At 43.1% G+C, this 14,518-nt stretch overlaps 1 protein-coding gene across 7 annotated transcripts in view; it reads left to right on the top strand.

Moving 5' to 3' along the window:
* The first annotated feature begins 3,009 nt into the window (after window positions 1-3,009).
* Window positions 3,010-14,518, top strand: part of myo6a (myosin VIa) — a 177,254-nt gene continuing 165,745 nt past the window's right edge. For all 7 annotated transcript variants that reach the window (XM_079525507.1, XM_079525506.1, XM_079525505.1 and 4 more), the window contains exon 1: window positions 3,010-3,280. The gene's annotated coding sequence lies outside the window, so the exon portion shown is untranslated. The remainder of the gene's footprint in view (window positions 3,281-14,518) is intronic.

Genomic DNA, 14,518 nt, shown 5'->3' with positions numbered 1-14,518 from the left:
CGATCTGGCCACTCTACCCCTGAGCCACCGCGTCCTATAGTCTCAGATGTGAATTGCTCCAACTAATGGAGTTGGTACAAGACTACGCTTTCAAGATAAGATCGTTGGTTACCTCCACCACCTATTTCATGCTAATTCCATTCCTAGGCCTGTCTCAGGTATCAAGCTCAACCAACTTCACCACAGTTACAGTTAACTCCTCCATTCACCTGCCATGGTAACTGATCTCAGCTCCACCCTCGCCACTCACCGAGGCCTCGCTGCCATGCCCATTGCAACTGTCAAGCTCTCCGCCACTATCTCCGCCATCGCTCCATCAAGGGAAGAGTATATATGCCAGTCCGTTTCACCTGCCACTCGTGCATTGTATCTCGTACCCCTCCCTCCCTCCCATTTCTTGTACTCACACTTGTTTTCTAGTTTCAGGTTCCAGATGGAGGTCTCGGATTGGAGGCGTGTCCTCATACGACCAGAAGGACGCCTCACCACTCAGGCCAATACTCATGGTATCTTAACCCCCCTGGAGCCTCGGCCTTCTATACCTACCCCCCCTGCAGGGCTTCGCCCTTCATCCTTCACCTATCCCGCAGGGGCCTAGTCTACACCTTCATCCTCCTCCCTCACTCCCTTCAGCTCACCTCTGTAGCGCCACCTCATCCCACCTCTCGTCCTCACTCCCCCCTCCCCACCTACCCTTCCTCACTCATGCCCCTCGGATCCTCTCACTCATCCTTACCCCCCCTTCCCGTGCCATCATCCTCATCCCCTTCCCCAAATATCATTCATGATTGTCTAATTCCCATTCATATCATTCATATGCATCTTATTTCTATCATTCCTTCTCATGTTCCACTTCTTTTCTAAATAAATGCTAAACCATGTTAAACAATGTTTGATTGAATGTCTGTACTATAGTGAATACTAATTAAGGATCTGTTCCATATCGTTTAGCACAGTGGTTCTAAAATGTTTTAATTTCAAGGACCCCCATAACCCTTATGGGTGCATTTGGTTCCATTTTGTACACTCTCAGAGTTGCACACCCGTGGGGCCCTTCATATCATCAACAGCTCAGTGGCCTTGTAGTTAGAGTGTCCGTCCTGAGACTGGAAGGTCGGGGGTTCGAAGGGTTGGATTAGGGTCCATGTGACATACTAATCATGTTCAGGGAGTGTACTGGTACATCAACCTGCCTCACACTACAGCAACAGGAGATAGGCTCCTGCCCTTTGGGTCACATGGCTTGGCAAGGCTCAGAATATAGAGCTATTGGATCCCGGGTTCGAACTGCCAACCTTGCGGTTCCCATCCGGCCACTCGACCCCTGAGCCACCACCGCCTTCTGGAAAAGGAATGCTTCCCAGTTCCCAGGCTAGCAGTGGTGGAAAAAGTAGGCTACTCAAATGTTTTACTTAAGTAAAAGTATCAATACTGTAGAAATACTCCGGAATTCAAAATGTACTTGAGTAAAAATACAAAGGTATCAGCATCAAAGAAATGTGTGTATAGGGCTGTAGTGGTTAATGTATGTTTTGTAATAATAATCAAAATGTACAAAGTAAACTAGTAACTAAAGTTGTCAAATAATTGTATTGGAGTAGAAGTAAAATATTTGCTCTCTCTCCTCTGAGATGTAGTGGAGTAGAAGTAAAAGTACTGAACATTGGAAATAAATAGTAAAAGTAAATAATAAAGTACAAGTACTTGAGTATACGGTACTTAAGTAAATGTAATTAGTTACTTTCCACCACTGAACAGTGGTTCCCAGCCTTTTCTGGATCAGAGCAAGTGTCCACTTCCCACCCATGTCTCCACTTAATGTGGCTGTCGTGGTCAGACAGGTGAGCCGTGTGCATTTTCAGAGCATATTTATTTACACATAATCAATCAATCGATCGTGTTCCAGCTTCGATCAATGGAACTAATGTAGAATAGTATTTGTTATTATTACAATGAAAACTAATTGAGTTTCAAAGGAAAAAAATACATGACACTTTTTCACATTTTTATAGTAAAAAAAATAAAAACTTGAGTTTTGCCAATTATTTGGGGGCCCACCTTCAATAGTGTCACAGCCCACCCATGGGTTCGTGTGGCCGGTTGGGAATCGCTGATTTGGCATTAATGTAAAGACATTTTTATGTGCTCCAGCAGTCATCAGATAACTGTTTATGGTAAAACAGAACTTAACAAAAATGTAGGCTACAACATTCCTTGACACTCTTTCGTGTCAAGGACCCCCAAATTATATTTGTATATTATCTGCTCTTTTTGAGAACCACTGTTCTAAAAACAATGTTCTAAATCCTTAAGAGTTTTCTGAAAAAAATACCTAAATTCTAAAATGACACAGATGATTTCCGGACTTTAATAATTGAAAATAAATAAATAAATAATTAGAAACGTATAAATGTCATGTGATATAGTAAAATAAGCCTACTATGAAATGTCACCTGACCAGGTGGTCACTGGTCAGTTCATTTCCATCTTGGACCTCTGGACAAAGAGGTGTCTACCTCAGACCTCTACTCTGCAAACATATTAAGTACATCAAACAGGAACACATCAACAGATGTGAAATATATCTGTGGCCTTTTTTAAACCGTTTTGTTGCAATGAGTTGACTAGTTGCATTGGTGCCGCGGTCTGGCCTACAGGCCTACCACCAATTATATGAAGATAAGGTTGAAAATGGATAAAGCGCTCCCATCGATGGCCTTTTGATTAATCGAAAATGGAGGACCCTGATTCAAACAAGTCTGTATAGTGCTTTTTCTGGTTTTATCCAATAGATTTTGTATTGACCAGTACCTTCCCTGGACAGTAGAGTAGATTGTACCCATTGTGAAATCTATTATTACAATTTTCAATCAATCAATCAATCAATCAATCAATCAATCAATCAATCAATCAATCAATCAATCAATCAAATCGCTGCACCTCATAGTTATATAGTTATATTGCGCAACAGCGCCTCTAAGTGGGAAACACACGCTTTGGTTTGCTTTGGTTTGGTTGCAAACGGTGCGCGTGACGTCACGATTGCAATTCCCATGGAGTTCGTACCGAGGAGGAGGAGGAGGAGGAGGTTGGCCCAGCCTGCTTGCTGTAACTGCTAGGGAGAGAGAGAGCTCGTCGGTCTCATCCGATCTCCACCAACCAACCTACCCCCGGTGCAAGCTAGCAGACAAACTCGCTCCTTTCTCTGTATTTGACTTGATCTCCGCCGGGGTGGACCCACCAGGCCAGGCGAGGCGAGGCGAGTTGGCCCACCGACGAGGTAAGATAACAATAATAACCAAAAAACCATATGCTGATTTTATATTAAAAGCGCACAATATGGAATGAATGCGTGTCTCTCCAAGCAAGGACACACACACACACACACACACACACACACACACACACTGAGATGATGTTATAGTTAGCCTGACGGGCTCATGATATATATATATAGTGGTGGTGGTGGTGCTAGCCGACACAAACACGCACACACACACACACACACAGCCTGTCATACATTCATTCACAACGAGAGAGAGGGAGGAGGCGATTGTTTTTTGTTCGGGAGGATAAGAAAGTCGTAAACAATAGCAGTAGTCACTGCTGTTTTTCTCCTACTTTGTTTCCACGACCGAGATTTATTTATCGGTGTATTTATAGGCTAGAACTACACAGCCACCCACCATATATTAAAGTCGGGTTGTTTTTTGGTAAACAATACAATACATGCGTTCATTTTTGACAACAAACAGGCTATATAATAGGCAGCACCCACCCAGCTGGGTCATGCAATGAACCTTGTTGCATTGCTGCTGGCATGATTACTACAACAAGGTTGATTACACACACCGATATGTACAGTCCAGTCCAGTTAACACCATCAACATCAACATCACCCCGGCTTGCACAGGGAATGCATGCACTGATGCGTGCATTTGTTGCATGAGGGGCCCCCTCATGCATGCATGTGCATACTGTACATGCACTGTTCAAAAACATGCACTGTTCAAAAGTAACGTCTATATGCCATTGTTCATATTATTATTATTGCATCCAAAACGACTGTTTGCACTGAAGTGGCAATGCATTACAAAGAGGCACACAAAGTGCTGGCTTGGCCCCTTCAAGAGGCCTTACTACACAGCAACATGCTCAGAGTTACAAGTGTGTCCATTTGTTAAGCTCTGAGAGTGTACAGCTGTACACACATGTATCCAAATGTACCCATACAGAGCCGGTTACATTTTGCACACTGTACTGATATTTATTAAGGGCGACCATCTCTAAGGCATCTAGAAGTATCATATAGGCCTCCCTTTTGGGTGGTGGGTGAAGATCTATTGCGAGTCGCTGGCGTGGAAAACACATGCTAACACAACAGTTACCATGCATTCTGAAGTTTATTACACACACAGAGTAATATATACAATAGGACAGTAGATCTATGACGTCCCTAGTAGATTATGGAAACCATGATAAGAACAGAATGAGCAGGAACACGCTTGCATCTCATATCATATTGTACGTACAGTCAGTCCCTCTGATAGACAATCATCATGTCATGGTTATCAATATGCTTATGCAGCTATATCATAACACACACTAGCTCGCACTTAACCCCTACAATAGGCCCTAGTGTGCGTCATAATAATGCAATCCCAACTATGCATTTCGAGTGAACACTGAATTTGGTTGGATGATTATATAATTACACTCTGAATGGTTTTTGTGTGTGTTCGGCATCCTGCAGGAGTTGTTAGGCTAAAGCCAGAGGATTTAGGATCGACTTTAGTTTGAGTCAGAATTGAAAATAAGAATAATACAATAATGATTTATTACACAAAAAACATTAAAGTACATGTCACCATTTAAGAAAAAACTGTCTGTCACCTTTGCCCTCTCATTTACATTACCGGCATTTTATGAGTAAATTGACATAGCCTAGTTAAAGAAGTTATATGCCTCATCAGTACTGAAGTGAGTGAGCCCTAGCTGTTCTTTACTGACATCCTGCAGTAAAAGTTTGAGAGAGAGGGAGAGAGTGAGAGCAAAGTCCTTCCAGGAAAATGTCTTTAACACCAGTACACAACTGTAGTTATTGCTTCTTTCGTGTGTCATCATCAGACGTCCAACTCAGTAGCGTACAGCCACGCCCCATGTCTCAGGTCCCACATCGAAGAGGCCGGCCTCTGAGGGTGGTTTATACAGTGGACAGGCCTCTGAGGGTGGTTTATACAGTGGACAGGCCTCTGAGGGTGCTTTATACAGTGGACAGGCCTCTGAGAGTGCTTTATACAGGGGACAGGCCTCTGAGGGTGGTTTATACAGGGGACAGGTCGGCTGGCCATAGACGTAAAAAGGTAGACACCTCCTTCGCAGTTTATAGTTAAGGGACGCAATAAAACAACGACCTCTGCATCCACGGGATGCAGAGGCATGCACTACTGTACTGCACTACTGTTTTTTTTATTCTAGTTTATCTTGCTAGCTTTAGTTATAATAATCATTTCTTCTTCTGTTTTCTACATGAATATAACCACATTATAACCATATAAAATTAAATGGGAGTTAAATGCTGGAATTTGTAAACTCATCTAAAAGACTCATCTAAAAGACCATCCCTGCATCCCGGGACTCATTACATTGAAAACCCATTTACATCACTGCCTTCCACACCGCTCCGCTTGACTTCCGCCTTACGCTGGAGATACATCGCTCCAATGAACTGCAGCGGCCAATGAGGCATCTATTTTTTTAAATATCTATGGTCTGCTCCGGCTCCCCACACTCACACGCTGCTCCGTCCACCAGGCCCCACTTCCTCATGGATGTTTTGAAACGTCCGACCCCAGGTCGCAGGCAGCAGGGTCCATTGCCAGCGTGACAGTTCCTCTCCTTCCATGCCGCCTCTCCAGGGTCCTGGATGTATCGGTGGCTGCGTGTTGGCCCGGCTCACTCCCACTCCTGCTTCCAGGCTGCTGCCAGCCATGCCTCTGTACTGTAGACAGGTCCTCAGGGGGCAGTGGAGCTGAGCAGCTCTTGTGCCACCTTGTTGTTGTACGGGTGGCGGGACTTGAGTCTATTTAGAGGCAGCACTGGTGTGGTGGTGTTGTGCAGTACAGGATATGCCAGTCATGTCTCCGGGCTTTCCTTGCTATGGGTGAGGGCAGCAGCCTCTCGTCGGAGGTCGGCCGGGGAAATTCTGGCAGGTGGAACACGGGGGTGGGCTTCAGGCAGCCAGTTATGGTCCGATTGAGCATTGCCTATGGCAACGTCCACCTTCCTGGCATGTGGGATTTCTGTACCATGCTGGGGCACAGTATTCGGCTTTGTTCAGCTAAGTTATTCCTGTCAGCGTTGAATACTAAAGGACATGGCCACTCCTTACAATTTACAATTTAGGCATTTAGCAGACGCTCTTAATCCAGAGCGACTTACATTAAGCAAGAACAAAAATAGCATGGCAATACATCACATACATAAGTAGTTATCATGAAACATGCGTAAGCTAAGAACGTAACAGTGGAATGTCTACTGTATATAATGAAACTGTACATATTATATACTATAAAGTGCCTACATAAAGTGTCTACATAAATTCTAGTGCTGTCTACATAAAATCTGTATAAAATGCTATCTAAGTCTACATAAAGTGTCATAAGTTGAGCCTTTGCATATGCCTGTAAGGTTGACGGGGCTAGGGCAAGTGCTATGGGCCATGATGGAGTCTGAAGAGGTGGGTTTTCAGACTACGGCGGATGATTGGGAGTGAGGCTGCAGTTCTTTTTTTGTCAAATAGGTTTTTATTGAGAACACATTATAAATTCTTGTAGATTAAACATTGTGATATGAATTACATTTTTCTTTTATAGAAAACAAAAAAAGAAAGAAAATACAAGGACAAAAAAGAGAAAAAGGCTGCAGTTCTGATTGTAATGGGAAGTGCATTCCATAGTTTTGGAGCCAGAAGGGAGAAGAGTTTGGAGCGTGTGGAGCCTTGTCCCGGTGTATTTAGTGAAGCTACTGCCAGCTTCCCTGCGTTGGCTGATCTGAGTGCGCGTGAGGGTTTGTAGGGTTCGATCATACTTGCAAGATATGGGGGAGCCATACCTTTGGTTGCTTAGTTTGAATGCCAGCATCAGAGTTTTGTATGCTGTGCGGGCAGCGACCGGGAGCCAATATTGCTGTGGTTATTATGCGTTTTATATTGTGTCCGGGTAGCTCAGTCGAAGGAACACAAGCCTTTCAACCGCAAGGTCATGGGTTCGATCCCGGGCACCGCCAACTCGGCGTATGAGGAGCATGGCTTGAAGTCGTGCGGCGCCGGTAAGTACTGGGAGCTGATGGTAGGTGTTGCGCCCCACCTCACCATTCCATCTCCCAGATGTCTAGCACATTGAAACGGGAATAGACTTCCACACCCTGGCTGATACCGACAATAAGCCTCTCTGCCTTACATAATTACTTACTTCCTTACTATATGTTTATACACCACCTTGTTTGAATCAGGTGTTCAGTGACTTTTGTGTAAGCAACATTATGGAAATGAGTCCATGTGCAGTTAATTTGCGGGGGGGAAAAGTTACAATATGGAGATAGGTTTGCTCTCTGCCATTACGGCGGAGGTTCAAACACCAGCCCATGGAGCTTTGGTCACAGCACAGGGGAAAGAACCCATGTCCTCTGCTTGAGGAAGGCTTTCTCTATAGTAGACTATTATGTGACCATTTATTTTGGATTACAAAAGGTAAGGTGACGATTATGCTAAAGAAAGGAAAAAATGCGATTATCTCAAACAATCGCGATTAGGCAACGGTCACGTAATAATTGTGACTGGCCCAAATGCAGATACACCCCGCTAGAAGTAGAATATTGTTTGAAGGACTTTCACTTTAGACTCCACTGGTCTGGTGGCGGTGGAATGGGGAGGGTGTGCACCTATATCCTGTTACTGGGGGTGAGATACTGTAAAGACAGGGGTGGGGGGGGGGACCTCCATTGAGCCCCCCCACCCATGTGCCTTTTGTAATTAGTGGAATATGAGCTGAATTAGTCATGCCTGGCAGAGCAGACTGCAGTCTGGCGGTGACTGTGATGAAGAGTTTCACCTTACACACACACACACACACACACACACAGTCCTTCAGTTCACACCAGATGCTTTCCATATTGTTGTCGTCGGGGCGTAAACCTCTTGTCGCCATATTTTATATATTTCTCGAAACGCAACGTGAGGCGACAGCTCGCTTTGACCTTGTGGATCTGCTACTTTGACGCTTGACTCCTGAAATGTAACAGTTTTGGACATATGAGGTTTCCAGTTTCCACCCGACAGAGACGATATACATGCACACACACACACACACACACACACACACATGAACTGAGAGGATGATGTAAAGCTGTCAGTTTATATGTCCCCGTTTCTCAAGTCTGGTCCGCGGCCTTCCAGGGATTCCATTTGTACACACTCAATAGATATACAGACCAATGTTGAGAACCAGTAGTTGTAGGTGACTCAGCGTAGCTAAACATGCAAAGGTACCACACCCTAATAGTTCTGGTTTTCAAGCTCTACCATGCCTACGCAGTACGCACACACCGATAGGCCTGTCACCATTATCACAGAATCACCTAATCAATTGCCATTTTGCATTTGAGATAATTGCAATTATTTTGCATAATCTTCTTAATCGTTTCCATAGATTTTGCATATATTTTATTTTCAAATGTTATTCAAAAAATGTTGAAATAGCAGATCACACATTGCAACGCATTGTGAGCCTGTAGATTGTCTGTTTCAACTATTAATGTTTTTTTATAATAAGTATAAAGAAAGTTATTAAATATGTCGGTAAAGAAAGTTATTACATATGCCAGTCATTTCCTTGCATATTTAGGTCATTTGTCATCATGTCTGCCCTGTGCAACTTCCAAACCAACAATCCGAAATGTAGTTTTCAATTAATATATTCCAGTGTTCAACGACACAAACGCAATTAAACCGTTATTAATTATAATTATTTGCGTGACGATGATAACCGTCATGTAAAATGTCATAAACGGTTATAGCCCTATACGACACAGAATATAGCGATGCCTGTCCCTGCTGCCTGCTGTGTGCAGGATCACGTGTTGTTAACTTTTGTGTGTGTGTGGCCTTTGGACCCCAAAAGGCCCATCGGTATGGAGTTTAGGCTAACTCACTCACTGTACCAGGCAGACAGTGCCTCAGCTACAGTGATTACCTGTGTGTGTGTGTGTGTGTGTGTGTGTGTGTGTGTGTGTGTGTGTGTGTGTGTGTGTGTGTGTGTGTGTGTGTGTGTGTGTGTGTGTGTGTGTGTGTGTGTGTGTGTGTGTGTGTGTGTGTGTGTGTGTGTGTGTGTGTGTGTGTGTGTGTGTGTGTGTGTGTGTGTGTGTGTGTGTGTGTGTGTGTGTGTGTGTGTGTGTCACGCGCCAAGGAATTTTAGCTGGGTAGGGCTAAAGCAGTACCCTAAAGAGGGCTACTTAGTTAGCTGCCAAAATGTTGCTTTTCATTACTCTGAATAAAATACATTTTACCCAGAATAAAATACATTGTAGCACTATGGCTACCAGTGTGTGCAGCCACTTTATTTCCTCTTGAAGACTATCATTAGGGTTAAGGCAGTAGCCTGGTCTGTGTTTGCTGCTGAAACAGCCTGCCGTTTCGACCACAATGATTTTGTGTGTTGAGTATCAATATTCGTGTCATCATGTTACTGTTAGTTTTCGGTCTGAATATTAGATGAAACTAATATGGCAACAAAGGTAGGAGTTGTACTGGGATTGTGAAGAGTGACACAGTACAGTTCACACAGTGAACAAGACAGTAATAATCGTAACAGGCACAGCCCTAAATGTGCATGGTAAACATTAGGTGTTACATTTTACTTGATTAATATTATTGTTGCTCAAATAATTGCGATTAACAATTTAATTGAGTTTCTGTCGTTGAACAGTGGAACATTATGCATTATACATTTGTTTTTTGTTTGGCTTTTCAGTGTTGCAAATAGGCTGCAACCTGCATCCTTAGACTGCATCCTTGCAATCATGTCACCCTCCGGGGGTCCTGGGATGCATCATGCAATACTGTACTCAGTACTGTACTGTAACAGAATCCAATCGTGGTTAAAAAAAAGAAAACAAATCCACAATCATTTTGCATGGCCGTATCAGACTTCATCCTACTTTATAAACAATAAAATCCATGTATAAATCGTTGTCGAAATTCGTAATGATTGTGACGGTTGTCACCCAGAGCGAACAATGTCAGTTTGTTTTGTGTCACTGTGCCTCCAGCTGTTAGTCTACTGAGACATCCCTGTTGACTGCAGCGTGATGCACTTCTAGGCTGTGTTTGTTTAAAGCCTTATGTCTGTGTTGACTTCCGTCGCTTTGATGCATGCTGCCTTATATAACCACATGAGAGAACCCTAGTGTCCCTATTCTGGGGCGAACATTCAGCCAGAAAATAAATAGCAGATCTGCTAAGCTGACAATTACCACACGCTGCATTCTGACTTTTCTTTTTTGAAGCATATTTTAAGAGAAGATATTAGGGGCTATATCTTGCGCCACCCCTTAAAATAGTTAAAATAGCTGATCTACAAGCTCACAACGTGTAGATGTAGATCGGCTAGTTGAACTATTTTAAAATGTTGGCCACATCTATTGTGATGTAGCCTACTGTACAATGAAATGAATGAACCAAACTCTCACAGTGTTTGCAAAGCCTGTGAAGTAATGCATGCCAACTCTCCCCTTGTCCCCCTTTTCACCGGGGGTTGAACCGGTTCGGTTCTATTTTGCCCGCCTAATATTGAACCAGTGTTTCCACTAAACATGAAGTGGTTCAGAACTGGATACTGGAACCAAAGAAAATGTCCGCCGGTTCTGTGAAATCACCAAGGTTACAATAATCTAACCCAAATTTTGTTTGTTTGGAAAAGGAGCCTTCATGTAGCACTTGTCTAAGAAACATAATGTTTCAAGTTATAGATCAGGCAGGCACTTTGACACTTATCGGTAGGCTAGTAGACCTACTGTACATTGCAGTCGGGTCATCTATGTGCTTTTCTTTTTGTTTTACCCCTAAATAACAAAGACATGTCTTTGAAAATAGCTTATGTACTGCTTCATGTCTCCTTGTGAACTTGTAGCTCCGCAGTTTTTGAAATATTTTGTAAATTGTTCACAGTTCTCTTTTTCCCCCACCTTAGTTTACTGACATGTCCCTAATATAGAGACAGGTGTTTGAGTTTGTCTACTATGTGGATTTCATATCCCAACAACCCTCTTTTTGTGAGACCAATTATGGTTTCATGCCTCATTGGCAGTGTAGTAGTAGACGTCCATTGCTGCTCATTTCCTGGTTAACTGCTCCGATGTTTTGGCCAATTGGCACTTTGATTGTTATCCCTGTGTGACTAAATTGAGCTAGCAGTTAGCGTGTGTACACAACAGTATGTGTTTATGCGCTGCACTGTCATGTGTGTCTGTATATGGGATTTGTGCGGGGACCCCCGGGGGTCCTTGGGGGTGTTCCAGGGGGTCCCCAGCTAATTTTGTCTGTTCAAAAATAGCAGATATACAAGCTCACAGTGCGTCACTTTGTGCCGTGCTGTGAGCTTTACATCTGCTATTTATAAACTACAAAATGAATGAATGAAATGAATTCAGTTCAGTTTTATTTTCCGATTGTTGGTCATACACATACAGTACATACAGTCATAAACATCGTTTTCATTTTCCTTTTTTTTTTTTCTCCTTTTGAATGTCTGTTTCTTGTTTCCTGTCCAAATGTCCGAAAAAGGGCTAGGGAGAAGCCATAGGCTTGTCGGGCCCTACCCCTGGAGTCCATTTGCTTCATTAGTTACACATGCGTAATAATTTGAATCTTCTTTTCTGGGGTCCCCGGCACAAAACATTTTCAGATGGGGGGGATCCGTAGCCTAATAATACCATATCATTTTGGGGGTACTTGAAAAAAGTTTGAGAAGAACCACTGGCCCACATGCTTCTCGTCTTGGGGAATAATGAAGGGAGTGGGGGCTCCATTCCTTTGGTTCCTCGGTATCTTATCTCCCAGTGATGCCTCAGAGACTTCCTGCCTTAGTGGTCCTATATCCTCATGTCTGGTGTCTGCACAGTCTCTCTGAGTCCATCCTGTTGGATAGGCCAGTGGTTCACAAACCCTATTGTCTCGGGGTAACCCCTACAGTTTTCATCCAAGGCACCCTTGAATTTCATTGTTAATTATAAACCTTAACATTTGTCATATTATTATGGTACGTACATATTTAAAAACCTTCCCTGTAAGATGTGTCACGAGGAAAACTAGAGAGAATAGTAGTTTCCAGACTCACAACGTGTCACAATGTACTTTAATGCGTTGTGAAACTCTTACCAAGTCTTAAGTGTTTTAACTGAAGTGATATGGATACATTCCAAATCTTATCAAACTGTGATCCCTAGACTTGGCGTCACGGCACCCTAGGGTGCCAAGACGGCACCCGCTTTGAGAAACCCTGCCTTTTAGTGTCCCTATCTCCAGGTGAGAACCCCTGCCTTAGTGTCCCTATCTCCAGGTGAGAACCCCTGCCTTAGTGTCCCTATCTCCAGGTGAGAACCCCTGCCTTAGTGTCTCTATCTCCAGGTGAGAACCCCTGTCTTAGTATCCCTATCTCCAGGTGAGAACCCCTGCCTTAGTGTCCCTATCTCCAGGTGAGAACCCCTGCCTTAGTGTCCCTATCTCCAGGTGAGAACCTCTGCCTTAGTGTCCGTGCGTGTGTGCGCGTGCGTGCGCACAACAGTGACACTTGGTGGTGAAAATCAACCAAGCGCTATTTTCGTGGTCGGACACAGCCAGCCAGGGACACACAGCTGTCTATAGGAGTGGTTGCAGTTGCACCACTCAAAACGTGTGAGAACCACTACAGTAGTGGTTAATTTGCTAACTTGCTTGTTGCTCTTAACCCATTTAGGCCTGACGTCGAAATAAATAAAAAGTCTAATGAAATAATATATTTTCATATTTGTGCCACATTTTCACGATTTTTCAAAAATAGCAGACCTACAAGCTTGTAGCGCGCCACTCGGTGGCACGCTATGAGCTTGTAGATCTGCTATTTTTCAATAGCTAAATAATGCTTAGTTAAAACTTAAAACACCAAAAGGGGTTCCCGTCCAGAATGGGTTTTGGACCACTTCACCACTTTTCAACCTATCTTCATATAATTGGTCCTCACTATTGTTCATGATATAATTTTTTTCATTTTTTCCTACTCAGTCTCTGTCTCGATGGGAGGGCTGTAGGCAGTTCAGAAACCCGTTCACCAGTGACATCATCGATGGGGAATCCAAGCTAATAGAAACTGCAGGCTTTCTATTCCTGAAAAGTTGCAATGCAAAAATGGAAGCCATCGTTCTCACGATAATACAAATCTAAATATTTTGTCAAACAAATCTTGTTTAAAAAAAAAAACGATGTCACTGGTGGACGGGTTTCTGAACAGCCCCCAGCCCTCCTATGAGACACCGACAGAGTAGAAAAAAATTGTGGTATTTTATCATGGACATTAGTGAGGACCAATTACATGTATATGAAGATAGGTTGAAAAGTGGTGATGTGGTCCTTTGAGGGACTTGTTTGTGTTGTGTGTTATGTTGTGTTGTGTTGGACAGTGCTGGACAGTGTTGGACTGAGAACTGAGCTGTAGAATTGACAGTCTGAGTTCCTTAGTGTCTCTTCAAAGGAATTACTTTAGGTCCAGAAATAGATGTTTTTTCTTTTTCTCTCTTATTTTCAAAGAAGGCCCCAGCGGGAAACCTAAATGGATTCTGGGGATGATTCGATTGCTTTTTGCTTGACTGTCTTACCGTAAGCCCTCGCCTACTAGTCTGTCTGTGTAATGTACAACTTTTTAGCCGCTTATGGGAGCATTTTATTGGTGTTAGACTTTGACTCGGGCAAGGCGGTTTTGGTCAATCTTTAAGCTGTGTCACAGGGCTTGTACAAGTTCAGCACTTCAGAAGACCAGGAAATGAAAAGGCTTCTCTGCTGAAATCATCAAAAATAGGTTTCAGTCATGTGACAAGGGCGTGGGCGAGTCAGGTGTATTTGGGGTGGAGAGTAAATGAAATGTGTGTCTGTCATTTATAGACTTTGACTCTGGCATAGGGGTGTAACGATACAGTAACTGCATTGGAACATCATTTTAATTTCAACAACCAAGTATATCGATATGTAAACGGCTAAATATTGTGTCGTTTGACTTTGTATCGTATTGTTTAATTAATCGGTATCAATTTTGTAGCAATTTGATGAAGAAAAAAGAAAAAGAGGGGTTTACTTAATTTTCCATATCGCTAAAGTCTGTGTTTTCTGTGTATTCTGTGTTCATGTCAAGGTGCAGGTTTTAATTGTCCATATATGTTGTAATACAATGTCCATGTATTTGCCACACGTTTCACACAGATTTAATGTATTTGC

The sequence above is a fragment of the Electrona antarctica genome (assembly GCF_951216825.1).
Source record: "Electrona antarctica genome assembly, chromosome: 17".
Lineage (NCBI taxonomy): Eukaryota > Metazoa > Chordata > Actinopteri > Myctophiformes > Myctophidae > Electrona > Electrona antarctica.
This window is presented reverse-complemented; position numbering and strand designations above follow the sequence as displayed.